Source organism: Cherax quadricarinatus, chromosome 36 (assembly GCF_038502225.1).
Source record: "Cherax quadricarinatus isolate ZL_2023a chromosome 36, ASM3850222v1, whole genome shotgun sequence".
Classification (NCBI taxonomy): domain Eukaryota; kingdom Metazoa; phylum Arthropoda; class Malacostraca; order Decapoda; family Parastacidae; genus Cherax; species Cherax quadricarinatus.
The window spans coordinates 4,550,852-4,571,285 of record NC_091327.1 but is presented as its reverse complement, the minus strand read 5'-3'; positions in this window follow the sequence as shown (position 1 = coordinate 4,571,285).

Sequence of the window (20,434 nt, the reverse complement as noted above, 5' to 3'; positions counted from 1 at the left end):
TAGTCTCTCAATACTCAGCTGGAGACACTGTCACACCACTGTGTGTGGTTGTACCAGTCCTGGTACATCCCTTGGTGTGTGTGTGGTTGTACCAGTCCTGGTACATCCCTTGGTGTGTGTGTGGTTGTACCAGTCCTGGTACATCCCTTGGTGTGTGTGTGGTTGTACCAGTCCTGGTACATCCCTTGGTGTGTGTGTGGTTGTACCAGTCCTGGTACATCCCTTGGTATGTGTGTGTGGTTGTACCAGTCCTGGTACATCCCTTGGTGTGTGTGTGGTTGTACCAGTCCTGGTACATCCCTTGGTATGTGTGTGTGGTTGTACCAGTCCTGGTACATCCCTTGGTATGTGTGTGTGGTTGTACCAGTCCTGGTACATCCCTTGGTATGTGTGTGTGGTTGTACCAGTCCTAGTACATCCCTTGGTATGTGTGTGTGGTTGTACCAGTCCTGGTACATCCCTTGCTATGTGTGTGTGGTTGTACCAGTCCTGGTACATCCCTTGGTATGTGTGTGTGGTTGTACCAGTCCTGGTACATCCCTTGGTATGTGTGTGTGGTTGTATCAGTCCTGGTACGTCCCTTGGTATGTGTGTGTGGTTGTACCAGTCCTAGTACATCCCTTGGTATGTGTGTGTGGTTGTACCAGTCCTGGTACATCCCTTGCTATGTGTGTGTGGTTGTACCAGTCCTGGTACATACCTTGGTATGTGTGTGTGGTTGTACCAGTCCTGGTACATCCCTTGGTATGTGTGTGTGGTTGTCTCAGTCCTAGTACATCCCTTGCTATGTGTGTGTGGTTGTACCAGTCCTGGTACATCCCTTGGTATGTGTGTGTGGTTGTACCAGTCTTGGCACATCCCTTGGTATGTGTGTGTGGTTGTATCAGTCCTGGTACGTCCCTTGGTATGTGTGTGTGGTTGTCTCAGTCCTGGTACATCCCTTGGTATGTGTGTGTGGTTGTCTCAGTCCTGGTACATCCCTTGGTATGTGTGTGTGGTTGTACCAGTCCTGGTACATCCCTTGGTATGTGTGTGTGGTTGTCTCAGTCCTGGTACATCGCTTGGTATGTGTGTGTGGTTGTCTCAGTCCTGGTACATCCCTTGGTATGTGTGTGTGGTTGTACCAGTCCTGGTACATCCCTTGGTATGTGTGTGTGGTTGTACCAGTCCTGGTACATCCCTTGGTATGTGTGTGTGGTTGTACCAGTCCTGGTACATCCCTTGGTATGTGTGTGTGGTTGTCTCAGTCCTGGTACATCCCTTGGTATGTGTGTGTGGTTGTACCAGTCCTGGTACATCCCTTGGTATGTGTGTGTGGTTGTCTCAGTCCTGGTACATCCCTTGGTATGTGTGTGTGGTTGTACACATCCTGGTACATCCCTTGGTATGTGTGTGTGGTTGTACCAGTCCTGGTACATCCCTTGGTATGTGTGTGTGGTTGTACCAGTCATGGTACATCCCTTGGTATGTGTGTGTGGTTGTACCAGTCCTAGTACATCCCTTGGTATGTGTGTGTGTGGTTGTACCAGTCCTGGTACATCCCTTGGTAAGTGTGCGTGGTTGTCTCAGTCCTGGTACATCCCTTGGTATGTGTGTGTGGTTGTACCAGTCCTGGTACATCCCTTGGTATGTGTGTGTGGTTGTACCAGTCCTAGTACATCCCTTGGTATGTGTGTGTGGTTGTACCAGTCCTGGTACATCCCTTGGTATGTGTGTGTGGTTGTCTCACTCCTCGTACATCCCTTGGTATGTGTGTGTGGTTGTACCAGTCCTGGTACATCCCTTGGTATGTGTGTGTGGTTGTACCAGTCCTGGTACATCCCTTGGTATGTGTGTGTGGTTGTCTCAGTCCTGGTACATCCCTTGGTATGTGTGTGTGGTTGTACCAGTCCTGGTACATCCCTTGGTATGTGTGTGTGGTTGTATCAGTCCTGGTACATCCCTTGGTATGTGTGTGTGGTTGTACCAGTCCTAGTACATCCCTTGGTATGTGTGTGTGATTGTACCAGTCCTAGTACATCCCTTGGCATGTGTGTGTGGTTGTATCAGTCCTGGTACATCCCTTGGTATGTGTGTGTGGTTGTATCAGTCCTGGTACATCCCTTGGTATGTGTGTGTGGTTGTATCAGTCCTAGTACATCCCTTGGTATGTGTGTGTGGTTGTATCAGTCCTGGTACATTCCTTGGTATGTGTGTGTGGTTGTACCAGTCCTAGTACATCCCTTGGTATGTGTGTGTGGTTGTACCAGTCCTAGTACATCCCTTGGTATGTGTGTGTGGTTGTATCAGTCCTGGTACATCCCTTGGTATGTGTGTGTGGTTGTACCAGTCCTAGTACATCCGTTGGTATGTGTGTGTGGTTGTACAAGTCCTAGTACATCCCTTGGTATGTGTGTGTGGTTGTACCAGTCCTAGTACTTCCCTTGGTATGTGTGTGTGGTTGTACCAGTCCTGGTACATCCCTTGGTATGTGTGTGTGGTTGTACCAGTCCTAGTACATCCCTTGGTATGTGTGTGTGGTTGTACCAGTCCTAGTACATCCCTTGGTATGTGTGAGTGGTTGTATCAGTCCTGGTACATCCCTTGGTATGTGTGTGTGGTTGTACCAGTCCTAGTACATCCCTTGGTATGTGTGTGTGGTTGTACCAGTCCTAGTACATCCCTTGGTATGTGTGTGTGGTTGTCTCAGTCCTGGTACATCCCTTGGTATGTGTGTGTGGTTGTACCAGTCCTAGTACATCCCTTGGTATGTGTGTGTGGTTGTACCAGTCCTAGTACATCCCTTGGTATGTGTGTGTGGTTGTATCAGTCCTGGTACATCCCTTGGTATGTGTGTGTGGTTGTACCAGTCCTAGTACATCCCTTGGTATGTGTGTGTGGTTGTATCAGTCCTTGTACATCCCTTGGTATGTGTGTGTGGTTGTATCACTCCTGGTACATCCCTTGGTGTGTGTGTGTGGTTGTATCAGTCCTGGTACATCCCTTGGTATGTGTGTGTGGTTGTATCAGTCCTGGTACATCCCTTGGTATGTGTGTGTGTGTGTGGTTGTATCAGTCCTGGTACATCCCTTGGTATGTGTGTGTGGTTGTATCAGTCCTGGTACATCCCTTGGTATGTGTGTGTGGTTGTATCAGTCCTAGTACATCCCTTGGTATATGTGTGTGGTTGTATCAGTCCTGGTACATCCCTTCGTATGTGTGGGTGGTTGTACCAGTCCTGGTACATCCCTTGGTATGTGTGTGTGGTTGTATCAGTCCTATTACATCCCTTGGTATATATGTGTGGTTGTATCAGTCCTGGTACATCCCTTGGTATGTGTGTGTGGTTGTACCAGTCCTAGTACTTCCCTTGGTATGTGTGTGTGGTTGTACCAGTCCTGGTACATCCCTTGGTATGTGTGTGTGGTTGTACCAGTCCTAGTACATCCCTTGGTATGTGTGTGTGGTTGTACCAGTCCTAGTACATCCCTTGGTATGTGTGTGTGGTTGTATCAGTCCTGGTACATCCCTTGGTATGTGTGTGTGGTTGTACCAGTCCTAGTACATCCCTTGGTATGTGTGTGTGGTTGTCTCAGTCCTGGTACATCCCTTGGTATGTGTGTGTGGTTGTACCAGTCCTAGTACATCCGTTGGTATGTGTGTGTGGTTGTACCAGTCCTAGTACATCCCTTGGTATGTGTGTGTGGTTGTATCAGTCCTGGTACATCCCTTGGTATGTGTGTGTGGTTGTACCAGTCCTAGTACATCCCTTGGTATGTGTGTGTGGTTGTATCAGTCCTTGTACATCCCTTGGTATGTGTGTGTGGTTGTATCACTCCTGGTACATCCCTTGGTGTGTGTGTGTGGTTGTATCAGTCCTGGTACATCCCTTGGTATGTGTGTGTGGTTGTATCAGTCCTGGTACATCCCTTGGTATGTGTGTGTGTGTGTGGTTGTATCAGTCCTGGTACATCCCTTGGTATGTGTGTGTGGTTGTATCAGTCCTGGTACATCCCTTGGTATGTGTGTGTGGTTGTATCAGTCCTAGTACATCCCTTGGTATATGTGTGTGGTTGTATCAGTCCTGGTACATCCCTTCGTATGTGTGGGTGGTTGTACCAGTCCTGGTACATCCCTTGGTATGTGTGTGTGGTTGTATCAGTCCTAGTACATCCCTTGGTATATATGTGTGGTTGTATCAGTCCTGGTACATCCCTTGGTATGTGTGGGTGGTTGTACCAATCCTGGTACATCCCTTGGTATGTGTGTGTGGTTGTACCAGTCCTGGTACATCCCTTGGTATGTGTGTGTGGTTGTATCAGTCCTGGTACATCCCTTGGTATGTGTGTGTGGTTGTATCAGTCCTGGTACATCCCTTGGTATGTGTGTGTGGTTGTATCAGTCCTGGTACATCCCTTGCTATGTGTGTGTGGTTGTATAAGTCCTGGTACATCCCTTGGTATGTGTGTGTGGTTGTATCAGTCCTGGTACATCCCTTGGTATGTGTGTGTGGTTGTATCAGTCCTGGTATATCCCTTGGTATGTGTGTGTGGTTGTATCAGTCCTGGTACATCCCTTGGTATGTGTGTGTGGTTGTATCAGTCCTGGTACATCGCTTGGTATGTGTGTGTGGTTGTATCAGTCCTGGTACGTCCCTTGGTATGTGTGTGTGGTTGTATCAGTCCTGGTACATCCCTTGGTATGTGTGTGTGGATGTATCAGTCCTGGTACATCCCTTGGTATGTGTGTGTGTGGTTGTATCAGTCCTGGTACATCCCTTGGTATGTGTGTGTGGTTGTATCAGTCCTGGTACAGCCCTTGGTATGTGTGTGTGGTTGTATCAGTCCTAGTACATCCCTTGGTATATGTGTGTGGTTGTATCAGTCCTGGTACATCCCTTGGTATGTGTGGGTGGTTGTATCAGTCCTGGTACATCCCTTAGTATGTGTGTGTGGTTGTACCAATCCTGGTACATCCCTTGGTATGTGTGTGTGGTTGTACCAGTCCTGGTACATCCCTTGGTATGTGTGTGTGGTTGTATCAGTCCTGGTACATCCCTTGGTATGTGTGTGTGGTTGTATCAGTCCTGGTACATTCCTTGGTATGTGTGTGTGGTTGTATCAGTCCTGGTACATCCCTTGGTATGTGTGTGTGGTTGTATAAGTCCTGGTACATCCCTTGGTATGTGTGTGTGGTTGTATCAGTCCTGGTACATCCCTTGGTATGTGTGTGTGGTTGTATCAGTCCTGGTACATCCCTTGGTATGGTGTGTGTGGTTGTATCAGTCCTGGTACATCCCTTGGTATGTGTGTGTGGTTGTATCAGTCCTGGTACATCCCTTGGTATGTGTGTGTGTGGTTGTATCAGTCCTGGTACATCCCTTTGTATGTGTGTGTGGTTGTATCAGTCCTGGTACATCCCTTGGTATGTGTGGGTGGTTGTATCAGTCCTGGTACATCCCTTGGTATGTGTGTGTGGTTGTACCAGTCCTGGTACATCCCTTGTTATGTGTGTGTGGTTGTATCAGTCCTGGTACATCCCTTGGTATGTGTGTGTGGTTGTATCAGTTCTGGTATATCCCTTGGTATGTGTGTGTGGTTGTACCAGTCCTGGTACATCCCTTGGTATGTGTGTGTGGTTGTATCAGTCCTGGTACATCCCTTGGTATGTGTGTGTGTGGCTGTATCAGTCCTGGTACATCCCTTGGTATGTGTGTGTGGTTGTATTAGTCCTGGTACATCCCTTGGTATGTGTGTGTGTGGTTGTATCAGTCCTGGTACATCCCTTGGTATGTGTGGGTGGTTGTATCAGTCCTGGTACATCCCTTGGTATGTGTGTGTGTGGTTGTATCAGTCCTGGTACATCCCTTGGTATGTGTGGGAGGTTGTATCAGTCCTGGTACATCCCTTGGTATGTGTGTGTGTGGTTGTATCAGTCCTGGTACATCCCTTGGTATGTGTGGGTGGTTGTATCAGTCCTGGTACATCCCTTGGTATGTGTGTGTGGTTGTATCAGTCCTGGTACATCCCTTGGTATGTGTGGGTGGTTGTATCAGTCCTGGTACATCCCTTGGTATGTGTGTGTGGTTGTACCAGTCCTAGTACATCCCTTGGTATGTGTGTGTGTGGCTGTATCAGTCCTGGTACATCCCTTGGTATGTGTGTGTGGTTGTATCAGTCCTGGTACATCCCTTGGTATGTGTGGGTGGTTGTATCAGTCCTGGTACATCCCTTGGTATGTGTGTGTGTGGTTGTATCAGTCCTGGTACATCCCTTGGTATGTGTGGTTGGTTGTATCAGTCCTGGTACATCCCTTGTTATGTGTGTGTGTAACTGTATCAGTCCTGGTACATCCCTTGGTATGTGTTGGTGGTTGTATCAGTCCTGGTACATCCCTTGGTATGTGTTGGTGGTTGTATCAGTCCTGGTACATCCCTTGGTATGTGTGGGTGGTTGTATCAGTCCTGGTCCATCCCTTGGTATGTGTGGGTGGTTGAATAAGTCCTGGTATCCTGGTACATTATTCTGTAATTGGAATAATACATAAATATTCCGCATATAAAAGAAACTCCTAGTAGGACCCAAACGACGTTTGGGTCCTACTAGGAGCATTAACTAGACATAGAGTTAATGATCAAGCTAAGGGAGGTGTGCTGACATGTCCCTTAATAGTCCAGTTAATGCCTGTTTACTGATCCAAGTTGGACCGAAACGTTGTCATAAGTTTCAGTCTCCTACGAGAGGATAATTTGTGTATATTCCGCGTAGGGTCTCCATACGTCACTCTGTATGGCTGGAGTAGTAGTGTTTATTCCTTAGTGTGGCTATTTAAGCCATCTTTTATCCCTTGTTTGTGGCTGGATCAATCTTTCTATATTCTATGTTGTGTGTCGCGTGATCTCTCATGTATATCTTTCGATAAGTATGGCTGGGTTATTCCTCCTAGGTAAGTTATTCCTCCTAGGTAAGTTATTCCTCCTAGGTAAGTTATTCCTCCTAGGTAAGTTATTCCTCCTAGGTAAGTTATTCCTCCTAGGTAAGTTATTCCTTCTAGGTAAGTTATTCCTCCTAGGTAAGTTATTCCTCCTAGGTAAGTTATTCCTCCTAGGTAAGTTATTCCTCCTAGGTAAGTTATTCCTTCTAGGTAAGTTATTCCTCCTAGGTAAGTTATTCCTTCTAGGTAAGTTATTCCTCCTAGGTAAGTTATTCCTTCTAGGTAAGTTATTCCTCCTAGGTAAGTTATTCCTTCTAGGTAAGTTATTCCTCCTAGGTAAGTTATTCCTCCTAGGTAAGTTATTCCTCCTAGGTAAGTTATTCTTCCTAGGTAAGTTATTCCTTCTAGGTAAGTTATTCCTCCTAGGTAAGTTTTTCCTTCTAGGTAAGTTATTCCTCCTAGGTAAGTTATTCCTTCTAAGTAAGTTATTCCTCCTAGGTAAGTTATTCCTTCTAGGTAAGTTATTCCTCCTAGGTAAGTTATTCCTCCTAGGTAAGTTATTCCTCCTAGGTAAGTTATTCCTCCTAGGTAAGTTATTCCTTCTAGGTAAGTTATTCCTCCTAGGTAAGTTATTCCTTCTAGGTAAGTTATTCCTCCTAGGTAAGTCATTCCTTCTAGGTAAGTTATACCTCCTAGGGAAGCTATTCCTCCTAGGTAAGTTATTCCTTCTAGGTAAGTTATTCCTTCTAGGTAAGTTATTCCTTCTAGGTAAGTTATACCTCCTAGGGAAGCTATTCCTCCTAGGTAAGTTATTCCTTCTAGGTAAGTTATTCCTCCTAGGTAAGTTAATCCTCCTAGGTAAGTTATTCCTCCTAGGTAAGTTATTCCTCCTAGGTAAGTTATTCCTTCTAGGTAAGTTATTCCTTCTAGGTAAGTTTGAATTAGTACTGATATATTCCATGGAGTGTGGCTGAATCTGCTTCGAATATTCCTTTGTACGTGGCAGTACCAATCATCTTGGTGTGTGGATAATGCCGCTCCAAGGCAGACTGGTAACGCTCTTGGTGTGTGGATAATGCCGCTCCAAGGTAGTCTGGTAACGCTCTTGGTGTGTGGTTAATGCCGCTCCAAGTTAGACTGGTAACGCTCTTGGTGTGTGGTTAATGCCACTCCAAGGTAGACTGGTAACGCTCTTGGTGTGTGGTTATTGCCGCTTCAAGGTAGACTGGTAACGCTCTTGGTGTGTGGTTAATGTCACTCCAAGGTAGACTGTTAACACTCTTGGTGTGTGGTTAATGCCGCTCCTAGGTAGACCGGTAACACTCTTGGTGTGTGGTTAATGTCACTCCAAGGTAGACTGGTAACGCTCTTGGTGTGTGGTTAATGCCGCTCCAAGGTAAACTGGTAACACTCTTGGTGTGTGGTTAATGCCGCTCCATGGTAGACTAGTAACGCTCTTGGTGTGTGGTTAATGCCGCTCCATGGTAGACTAGTAACGATCTTGGTGTGTGGTTAATGCCGCTCCAACATAGACTGGCAACGCTCTGAGAGGTCACTGCTCAGGAGTATCCTCACACCTGTCGGAATGTAGAAACGTTGAATGAGAATACTAAACAGTGTAGTATATCCTAGACCGCCTATTGTAGGGAAGATGGAGCCTCCATCACGTCTTGCGCAGAATAGTCTACATGCGTTTATCATTTCATATGAATATAATATTTATAATGACTACACAAAGATTGTCAAAAATAAAAACTATAAATAAACTCCACAGCAATTTCCATGTTTAGTGTGAAAACTTTAATTCAGTGTTAAAGTTGAACAAAATTTACAATTTTTTTATTATTATGAGAAATCTGACAAACATTTGTTTAAAGAGAAGCTCATAGATATTAAAATTCTATTGACTAAACCCATAGGGTGAACATGGGGTGACTATTGCCTCCCGTGGTTGAGAATGGGATATCTATCGCTCACATAATAGGTATGGAGTGACTACCGTTCAAAGGATGGATATGGGGTACCTAACGCCGACAAGATGGGTATGGAACGACAACTGTCAGCAGGATAGATATGGGATGACTATCGCTAACAATAGGTATTAATAAAATAGGTATCGCCAGCAGACTGGGTATAGGGAGACAGCTGCGTGCGGGTTAAACATGGAATGACTTGTGGCCAGAAGACTGGTATTAGTGACTGTTACTCACAGGATTAGTATTGGGTAAATTTCGTCCACAGGACAGACAAGGGGTGATTATTTCCAAATGGATTGGTATGGGTGACTATCGCCCAACGAACAGAAAAGTGGGTGGCCACTACCCACAAGATGGGTATGGATTGACCCCTGCCCACAAGATGGGTGTGGGGTGACCACTGCCCACAAGATGGGTGTGGGGTGACCACTGCCCACAAGATGGGTGTGGGGTGACCACTGCCCACAAGATGGGTATGGATTGACCCCTGCCCACAAGATGGGTGTGGGGTGACCACTGCCCACAAGATGGGTATGGATTGACCCCTGCCCACAAGATGGGTGTGGGGTGACCACTGCCCACAAGATGGGTGTGGGGTGACCACTGCCCACAAGATGGGTGTGGGGTGACCACTGCCCACAAGATGGGTGTGGGGTGACCACTGCCCACAAGATGGGTATGGATTGACCCCTGCCCACAAGATGGGTGTGGGGTGACCACTGCCCACAAGATGGGTATGGATTGACCCCTGCCCACAAGATGGGTGTGGGGTGACCACTGCCCACAAGATGGGTATGGATTGACCCCTGCCCACAAGATGGGTGTGGGGTGACCACTACCCACAAGATGGGTATGGATTGACCCCTGCCCACAAGATGGGTGTGGGGTGGCCACTACCCACAAGATGGGTATGGATTGACCCCTGCCCACAAGATGGGTGTGGGGTGACCACTGCCCACAAGATGGGTGTGGGGTGACCACTGCCCACAAGATGGGTGTGGGGTGACCACTGCCCACAAGATGGGTGTGGGGTGACCACTGCCCACAAGATGGGTATGGGGTGACTACTGCCCACAAGATGGGTATGGGATTACCACTGCCCACAAGATGGGTATGGGGTTACCACTGCCCACAAGATGGGTGTGGGGTGACCACTGCCCACAAGATGGGTGTGGGGTGACCACTGCCCACAAGATGGGTGTGGGGTGACCACTGCCCACAAGATGGGTGTGGGGTGACCACTGCCCACAAGATGGGTATGGTGTGACCACTGCCCACAAGATGGGTGTGGGGTGACCACTGCCCACAAGATGGGTGTGGGGTGACCACTGCCCACAAGATGGGTGTGGGGTGACCACTGCCCACAAGATGGGTGTGGGGTGACCACTGCCCACAAGATGGGTATGGGGTTACCACTGCCCACAAGATGGGTGTGGGGTGACCACTGCCCACAAGATGGGTATGGGGTTACCACTGCCCACAAGATGGGTATGGGGTTACCACTGCCAAGAAGATGGGTATGGGATTACCACTGCCCACAAGATGGGTATGGGGTTACCACTGCCCCCAAGATGGGTATGGGGTTACCACTGCCCACGAGATGGGTATGGGGTTACCACTGCCCACAAGATGGGTATGGGGTGACCACTGCCCACACGATGGGTATGGTGTGACCTCTGCCCACAAGATGGGTATGGGGTGACTACTGCCCACAAGATGGGTATGGGGTGACGACTGCCCACAAGATGGGTATGGGGTTACCACTGCCCACAAGATGGGTATGGGGTTACCACTGCCCACAAGATGGGTATGGGGTTACCACTGCCCACAAGATGGGTATGGGGTTACCACTGCCCACAAGATAGGTATGGGGTGACCACTGCCCACAAGATGGGTATGGGGTGACCACTGCCCACAAGATGGGTGTGGGGTTACCACTGCCCTCAAGATGGGTATGGGGTTACCACTGCCCAAAAGATGGGTATGGGGTTACCACTGCCCACAAGATGGGTATGGGGTGACCACTGCCCACAAGATGGGTATGGGGTGACCACTGCCCACAAGATGGGTACGGGGTGACTACTGCCCACAAGATGAGTACTGACAACCTGCTGAACACAGAAAACAAAAACTCGTACACAGGAGAATGAAACTTATGAAGGTGTTTAGGTCCGACTTGCACCATTAACTAGTTCAAGTCGCTCATATTCGGGTTTATTATATACTGTACTCCGTACAGGATGAGTACCACCCAGAGGATGGGTGTAGGATGATTACCACCCAGAGGATGGTTGAAGGATGAGTACCACCCAGAGGATGGTTGAAGGATGAGTACCACCCAGAGGATGGGTGTAGGATGATTACCACCCAGAGGATGGTTGAAGGATGAGTACCACCCAGAGGACGGGTGTAGGATGAGTACCACCCAGAGGATGGTTGAAGGATGAGTACCACCCAGAGGATGGGTGTAGGATGAGTACCACCCAGAGGATGGTTGAAGGATGAGTACCACCCAGAGGATGGGTGTAGGATGTGTACCACCCAGAGGATGGGTGTAGGATGATTACAACCCAGAGGATGGGTGTAGGATGAGTACCACCCAGAGGATGGGTGTAGGATGAGTACCACCCAGAGGAAGGGTGTAGGATGAGTACCACCCAGAGGATGGGTGTAGGATGAGTACCACCCAGAGGATGGGTGTAGGATGAGTACCACCCAGAGGATGGTTGAAGGATGAGTACCACCCAGAGGATGGGTGAAGGATGAGTACCACCCAGAGGATGGGTGTAGGATGAGTACCACCCAGAGGATGGGTGTAGGATGAGTACCACCCAGAGGATGGGTGTAGGATGAGTACCACCCAGAGGATGGTTGAAGGATGAGTACCACCCAGAGGATGGGTGTAGGATGAGTACCACCCAGAGGATGGGTGTAGGATGAGTACCACCCAGAGGATGGGTGTAGGATGAGTACCACCCAGAGGATGGTTGAAGGATGAGTACCACCCAGAGGATGGGTGTAGGATGAATACCACCCAGAGGATGGGTGTAGGATGAGTACCACCCAGAGGATGGGTGTAGGATGAGTACCACCCAGAGAATGGGTGTAGGATGAGTACCACCCAGAGGATGGTTGAAGGATGAGTACCACCCAGAGGATGGGTGTAGGATGATTACCGCCCAGAGGATGGGTGTAGGATGAGTACCACCCAGAACATGGGTGTAGGATGAGTACCACCCAGAGGATGGTTGAAGGATGAGTACCACCCAGAGGATGGGTGTAGGATGAGTACCACCCAGAGGATGGGTGTAGGATGGGTACCACCCAGAGGATGGGTGTAGGATGAGTACCACCCAGAGGATGGGTGTAGGATGAGTACCACCCAGAGCATGGGCGTTGGATGAGTACCACCCAGAGGATGGGTGTAGGATGAGTACCACCCAGAGAATGGGTGTAGGATGAGTACCACCCAGAGGATGGGTGTAGGATGAGTACCACCCAGAGGATGGGTGTAGGATGAGTACCACCCAGAGGATGGGTGTAGGATGAGTACCACCCAGAGGATGGGTGTAGGATGAGTACCACCCAGAGGATGGGTGTAGGATGAGTACCACCCAGAGGATGGTTGAAGGATGAGTACCACCCAGAGGATGGGTGTAGGATGAGTACCACCCAGAGGATGGGTGTAGGATGAGTACCACCCAGAGGATGGGTGTAGGATGAGTACCACCCAGAGGATGGGTGTAGGATGAGTACCACCCAGAGGATGGTTGAAGGATGAGTACCACCCAGAGGATATTTGTAGGATGATTACCGCCCAGAGGATGGGTGTAGGATGATTACCGCCCAGAGGATGGGTGTAGGATGAGTACCACGCAGAGGATGGGTGTAGGATGAGTACCACCCAGAGGATGGTTGAAGGATGAGTACCACCCAGAGGATGGGTGTAGGATGAGTACCACCCAGAGGATGGGTGTAGGATGGGTACCACCCAGAGGATGGGTGTAGGATGGGTACCACCCAGAGGATGGGTGTAGGATGAGTACCACCCAGAGGATGGGTGTAGGATGAGTACCACCCAGAGGATGGGCGTTGGATGAGTACCACCCAGAGGATGGGTGTAGGATGAGTACCACCCAGAGAATGGGTGTAGGATGAGTACCACCCAGAGGATGGGTGTAGGATGAGTACCACCCAGAGGATGGGTGTAGGATGAGTACCACCCAGAGGATGGGTGTAGGATGACTACCACCCAGAGGATGGGCGTAGGATGAGTAACACCCAGAGGATGGGCGTAAGATGAGTACCACCCAGAGGATGGGTGTAGGATGAGTACCACCCAGAGGATGGGTGTAGGATGAGTACCACCCAGAGGATGGGCGTAGGATGAGTACCACCAAGAGGATAGGTGTAGGATGAGTACCACCCAGAGGATGGGTGTAGGATGAGTACCACCCAGAGGATGGGTGTAGGATGAGTACCACCCAGAGGATGGGTGTAGGATGAGTACCACCCAGAGGATGGGCGTAGGATGAGTACCACCTATAGGATGGGTGTAGGACGAGTACCACCCAGAGGATGGGTGTAGGATGAGTACCACCCAGAGGATGGGTGTAGGATGAGTACCACCCAGAGGATGGGTGTAGGATGAGTACCACCCAGAGGATGGGTGTAGGATGAGTACCACCCAGAGGATGGGCGTAGGATGAGTACCACCCAGAGGATGGGTGTAGGATGAGTACCACCCAGAGGATGGGTGTAGGATGAGTACCACTCAGAGGATGGGTGTAGGATGAGTACCACCCAGAGGATGGGTGTAGGATGAGTACCACCCAGAGGATGGGTGTAGGATGAGTACCACCCAGAGGATGGGTGTAGGATGAGTACCACCCAGAGGATGGGTGTAGGATGAGTACCACCCAGAGGATGGGCGTAGGATGAGTACCACCCAGAGGATGGGTGTAGGATGAGTACCACCCAGAGGATGGGTGTAGGATGAGTACCACCCAGAGGATGGGTGTAGGATGAGTACCACCCAGAGGATGGGTGTAGGATGAGTACCACCCAGAGGATGGGTGTAGGATGAGTACCACCCAGAGGTTGGGTGTAGGATGAGTACCACCCAGAGGATGGGTGTAGGATGAGTACCACCCAGAGGATGGGTGTAGGATGAGTACCACCCAGAGGATGGGTGTAGGATGAGTATCACCCAGAGGATGGGTGTAGGATGAGTACCACCCAGAGGATGGGTGTAGGATGAGTACCACCCAGAGGATGGGTGTAGGATGAGTACCACCCAGAGGATGGGTGTAGGATGAGTACCACCCAGAGGATGGGTGTAGGATGAGTACCACCCAGAGGATGGGTGTAGGATGAGTACCACCCAGAGGATGGGTGTAGGATGAGTACCACCCAGAGGATGGGTGTAGGATGAGTACCACCCAGAGGATAGGTGTAGGATGAGTACCACCCAGAGGATGGGTGTAGGATGAGTACCACCCAGAGGATGGGTGTAGGATGAGTACCATGCAGAGGATGGGTGTAGGATGAGTACCACCCAGAGGATTTGTGTATGATGAGTACCACCCAGAGGATGGGTGTAGGATGAGTACCACCCAGAGGATGGGTGTAGGATGAGTACCGCCCAGAGGATGGGTGTAGGATGAGTACCACCCAGAGGATGGGTGTAGGATGAGTACCACCCAGAGGATGGGTGTAGGATGAGTACCACCCAGAGGATGGGTGTAGGATGAGTACCACCCAGAGGATGGGTGTAGGATGAGTACCACTCAGAGGATGGGTGTAGGATGAGTACCACCCAGAGGATGGGTGTAGGATGAGTACCACCCAGAGGATGGGTGTTGGATGAGTACCACCCAGAGGATGGGTGTAGGATGAGTACCACCCAGAGGATGGGCGTAGGATGAGTACCACCCAGAGGATGGGTGTAGGATGAGTACCACCCAGAGGATGGGTGTAGGATGAGTACCACCCAGAGGATGGGTGTAGGATGAGTACCACCCAGAGGATGGGTGTAGGATGAGTTCCACCCAGAGGATGGGTGTAGGATGAGTACCACCCAGAGGATGGGTGTAGGATGAGTACCACCCAGAGGATGGGTGTAGGATGAGTACCACCCAGAGGATGGGTGTAGGATGAGTACCACCCAGAGGATGGGTGTAGGATGAGTACCACCCAGAGGATGGGTGTAGGATGAGTACCACCCAGAGGATGGGTATAAGGAGACTACCACCAAAAAAGATTTGTTTGACGTAACCTTTAATAAAGAAATAAGACTAGCGCTCACAGGATGAGAGTGAGGTTACTACCTCCCACAGGATGAGAGTGAGGTTACTACCTCCCACAGGATGAGAGTGAGGTTACTACCTCCCACAGGATGAGAGTGAGGTTACTACCTCCCACAGGATGAGAGTGAGGTTACTACCTCCCACAGGATGAGAGTGAGGTTACTACCTCCCACAGGATGAGAGTGAGGTTACTACCTCCCACAGGATGTATAACAGAGTCTACCTCATAAAGAAAATGAGGTTACTAGCCTCACACGGGATGGGTATGGAGTGAGGAAGGGAATGGGGTGAATACTTCCCAAAGGATGGGTCTGGGTGGGTACTTCCCGAAGACTGGCTACACGGTGAACTCTCCCACCGCTCAGAAGATTGGTGTAGGATGACGGTGACTAACTTTCACAAGACAAACCATACCGCGGGCCGGATTCGAACCCGCCCGCGGTATGGTTTGTTTGCAATCGTGTCATTACGGTTTCGTGAGTCATGTTTTCAGAGGACATGTTTTGGATAACAAACCCCTCGGGATAGGTATTAGATAACAACCCCAAAAAGAATAAGTATAGGATGTCTAACTCTCATAGACAGGTTGAAGATTGAGACACTTACGTAGCAGTGTGACTTTGTAAATGGTCCAAATCGGACCGAAACGTCGTCGTAAGCTTCTCTCTTTTATGTGCGGGTTATTTGTGTATTGTTCCAGTCACGGTATTGTGCCTTTTTGTTGTTTATATGGGAATCTTTACTGAAGAAACGTTTCGCCACACAGTCCAATACAAAGCAGAAATGGGATAAGAGAGTTTGAGGCAATCAGTCCCTCAGCCTGGAATCGATGTGTTAAGTCAATCACTCTTGTAGGAAGTGCATCATATGGCCGGGGAAGTAGCTTATATACTGTAGTCAGGTGAGTCGAAGAAGGATGAGGCGGGATCATAGTGGAAACATCCACTAATCTAAGTAGGTCTTCGTCCAAAGGTTGGACAAGTATTGAAGATTTTCTTTTATCAAGATCCCAGAGTGTCTATTGAAGAGTGTGAGTAACTACCGGCCACAGACTAATTATGGGTGACTACCTGCCTCCCACTGGATGGGTAGGGGTGACGGCCTCCCACAGGATTGGTTGAGGTAGCTGCCTCTCACAGGAATGATAGGGGTAACTGCCTCCCACAGGATAGGTAGGGATAGCTACCTCCCACAGGATGGGTAGGGGTAACTGCCTCCAAAAGGATGGATAGGGGTAAGTGCTTCCCACAGGATGGGTAGGGATAGCTACTTCTACAGGACGGATAATTGGGTACATAATAAGGGTATCAAAGTAACTAACTTGCAGGTAAGTTGGTTGAAGGTGCGACCAGAGGAACAGTCTTGGCTGCCTGGCATGGAACACACACACCTGCACGTCTTGGGGTCCCACAGATGCTCTCGTGACTCCTCACACCGAGCCTGCTCCTCTCTGCTGTTCCATCACATACATGTTATGGTTAAGTTGGAGCAAGACAATGTTGTTGGTGAAAGAGATGTTGGGGCAGCATGCTGCTGACGATGGTGTTGGGGCATGAAATAGAGGATGACGGAAATGGAGGTGAAGGTGTTGGTGATGATGGCATTTATGATGATAGAGTAAATGATGGTGTTTGTGTAAATGATGGTGTTTGTGTAAATGATGGTGTTTGTGTAAATGATGGTGTTTGTGTAAATGATGGTGTTTGTGTAAATGATGGTGTTTGTGTAAATGATGGTGTTTGTGTAAATGATGGTGTTTGTGTAAATGATGGTGTTTGTGTAAATGATGGTGTTTGTGTAAATGATGGTGTTTGTGTAAATGATGGTGTTTGTGTAAATGATGGTGTTTGTGTAAATGATGGTGTTTGTGTAAATAATGGTGTTTGTGTAAATGATGGTGTTTGTGTAAATGATGGTGTTTGTGTAAATGATGGTGTTTGTGTAAATGATGGTGTTTGTGTAAATGATGGTGTTTGTGTAAATGATGGTGTTTGTGTAAATGATGGTGTTTGTGTAAATGATGGTGTTTGTGTAAATGATGGTGTTTGTGTAAATGATGGTGTTTGTGTAAATGATGGTGTTTGTGTAAATGATGGTGTTTGTGTAAATGATGGTGTTTGTGCAAAATGTAGAGTGAGGATAGTGGTGTTGGTGTAACATAGTGGTGATGGTGCTGGTGTAACATGGTCGTGATGGTGTTGATGTAACATGGTGTTGATGGTGTTGATGTAACATGGTGGTGATGGTGTTGATGTAACATGGTGGTGATGGTGTTGTAGTAACATGGTGTTGATGGTGTTGATGTAACATGGTGGTGATGGTGTTGGTGAACCATGGTGGTGATGGTGTTGGTGTAACATGGTGTTGATGGTGTTGGTGTAACATGGTGTTGATGGTGTTGGTGTAACATGGTAGTGATAGTGTTGGTGAAACATAGTGGTGATGGTGCTGGTGTAACATGGTGGTGATGGTGTTGGTGCAACATAGTGGTGATGGTGTTGGTGCAACATGGTGGTGATGTTGTTGGTGCAACACGGTGGTGATGGTGTTGGTGCAACACGGTGCCGATTGTCTTGGTGCAACACGGTGGTGATGGTGTTGGTGCAACATGGTGGTGATGGTGTTGGTGCAACAACGTGGTGATGGTGTTGGTGCAAAACGGTGGTGATATTGCTGGTGCAACATGGTAGTGATGGTGTTGGTGCAACTTGGTGGTGATGGTGTTGGTGCAACATGGTGGTGATGGTGTTGGTGCAACATGGTGGTGATGGTGTTGGTGCAACATGGTGGTGATGGTGTTAGTGGAATATGGTTTTGATGGTCTTTGTGCAAAATGGTGGTGATGGAGTTGGTGCAACATGGTGGTGATGCTGTTGGTGCAACATGGTGGTGATGGTGTTGGAGCAACATGGTGGTGATGGTGTTGGTGCAACATGGTGGTGATGGTGTTGGTGTAGCATGGTGGTGATGGCGTTGGTGCAACATGGTGGTGATGGTGTTGGTGCAACATGGTGGTGATGGTGTTGGTGTAACATGGTTTTGATGGTGATGGTGCAACATGGTGGTGATGGTGTTGGTGTAACATGGTATTGATGGTGTTGGTGTAACATGGTGGGGATGGTGGTGATGGTGGTGATGGTGTTGGTGTAACATGGCGGTGATGGAGTTGGTGTAACATTCTAGTGATGGTGTTGTTGTAACATGGTGGTGATGGTGTTGGTGCAACATGGTGGTAATGGTGTTCGTGTAACATGGTGTTGATGGTGTTGGGGATGTTGGTGCAACATGGTGAAGATGGTGGTGATGGTGTTGGTGTAACATGATGTTGATGGTGTTGGTGTAACATGGTGGTGATGGTGGTGATGGTGTTGGTGTAACATGGTGGTGATAGTGTTGGTGCAACATGGGGGTGATGGTGTAGGTGTAACATGGTGGTGATGGTGTTGGTGCAACATGGTGTTGATGGTGTTGGTGCAACATGGTGGTGATGGTGTTCGTGTAATATGATGTTGACGGTGTTGGTGCAACCTTGTGGTGTTGGTGTTGGTGCAACATGGTGGTGATGGTGTTAGTGAAACATGGTAGAGATGGTGTTGGTGCAACATGGTGGTGATGGTGTTGTTGCAACTTGGTGGTGATGGTGTTGGTGCAACATGGTGGTGATGGTGTTGGTGCAAAATGGTGGTGATGGTGTAGGTGCAACATGGTAGTGAGGGTATGGGTGTAACATGGTGGTGATGGTGTTGGTGTAACATGGTGGTGATGGTGTTGGTGCAATATGGTGGTGATTGTGTTGGTGTAACATGGTGTTGATGATGTTGGTGCAACATGGTGGTGATGATGTTGGCGTAACATGGTAGTGATGGTGTTGGTGTAACATGGTGGTGATGGTGTTGGTGTAACATGGTAGTGAAGGTGTTGGTACAACATGGTGGTGATGGTGTTGGTGCAACATGGTGGTGATGGTGTTTGTGTAACATGGTGTTGATAGTGTTTGTGTAATATGGTGGTGATGGTGTTGGTGCAACATGGTGGTGATGGTGTTAGTGTAACATGGAGGTGATGGTGTTGGTGCAACATGGTGGTGATGGTGTTGGTGCAACATGGTGGTGATGGTGTTTGTGTAACATGGTGGTGATGGTGTTGGTGTAACATGGTGTTGATAGTGTTTGTGTAACATGGTGGTGATGGTGTTAGTGCAACATGGTGGTGATGGTGTTGGTGCAACATGGTGGTGATGGTGTTGGTGCAACATGGTGGTGATGTTGGTGCAACATGATGGTGATGGTGTTGGTGAAACATGGTGGCGATGGTGTTGGTGCAACATGGTGGTGATGGTGTTGGTGCAACATGGTGGTGATGTTGTTGGTGCAACATGGTAGTGATGGTGTTGGTGCAACATGGCAGTGATGGTGTTGGTGCAACATGGTAGTGATGGTGTTGGTGCAACATGGTGGTGATGGTGTTGGTGTAACATGGTTTTGATGGTGATGGTGCAACATGGAGGTGATGGTGTTGGTGTAACATAGTGTTGATGGTGTTGGTGCAACATGGTGGGGATGGTGGTGATGGTGGTGATGGTGTTGGTGTAACATGGCGGTGATGGAGTTGGTGTAACATTCTAGTGATGGTGTTGTTGTAACATGGTGGTGATGGTGTTGGTGCAACATGGTGGCAATGGTGTTCGTGTAACATGGTGTTGATGGTGTTGGGGATGATGGTGCAACATGGTGAAGATGGTGGTGATGGTGTTGGTGTAACATGATGTTGATGGTGTTGGTGTAACATGGTGGTGATGGTGGTGATGGTGTTGGTGTAACATGGTGGTGATAGTGTTGGTGCAACATGGGGGTGATGGTGTAGGTGTAACATGGTGGTGATGGTGTTGGTGCAACATGGTGTTGATGGTGTTGGTGCAACATGGTGGTGATGGTGTTCGTGTAATATGATGTTGACGGTGTTGGTGCAACCTTGTGGTGTTGGTGTTGGTGCAACATGGTGGTGATGGTGTTAGTGAAACATGGTAGAGATGGTGTTGGTGCAACATGGTGGTGATGGTGTTGTTGCAACTTGGTGGTGATGGTGTTGGTGCAACATGGTGGTGATGGTGTTGGTGCAATATGGTGGTGATGGTGTAGGTGCAACATGGTAGTGAGGGTATGGGTGTAACATGGTGGTGATGGTGTTGGTGTAACATGGTGGTGATGGTGTTGGTGCAATATGGTGGTGATGGTGTTG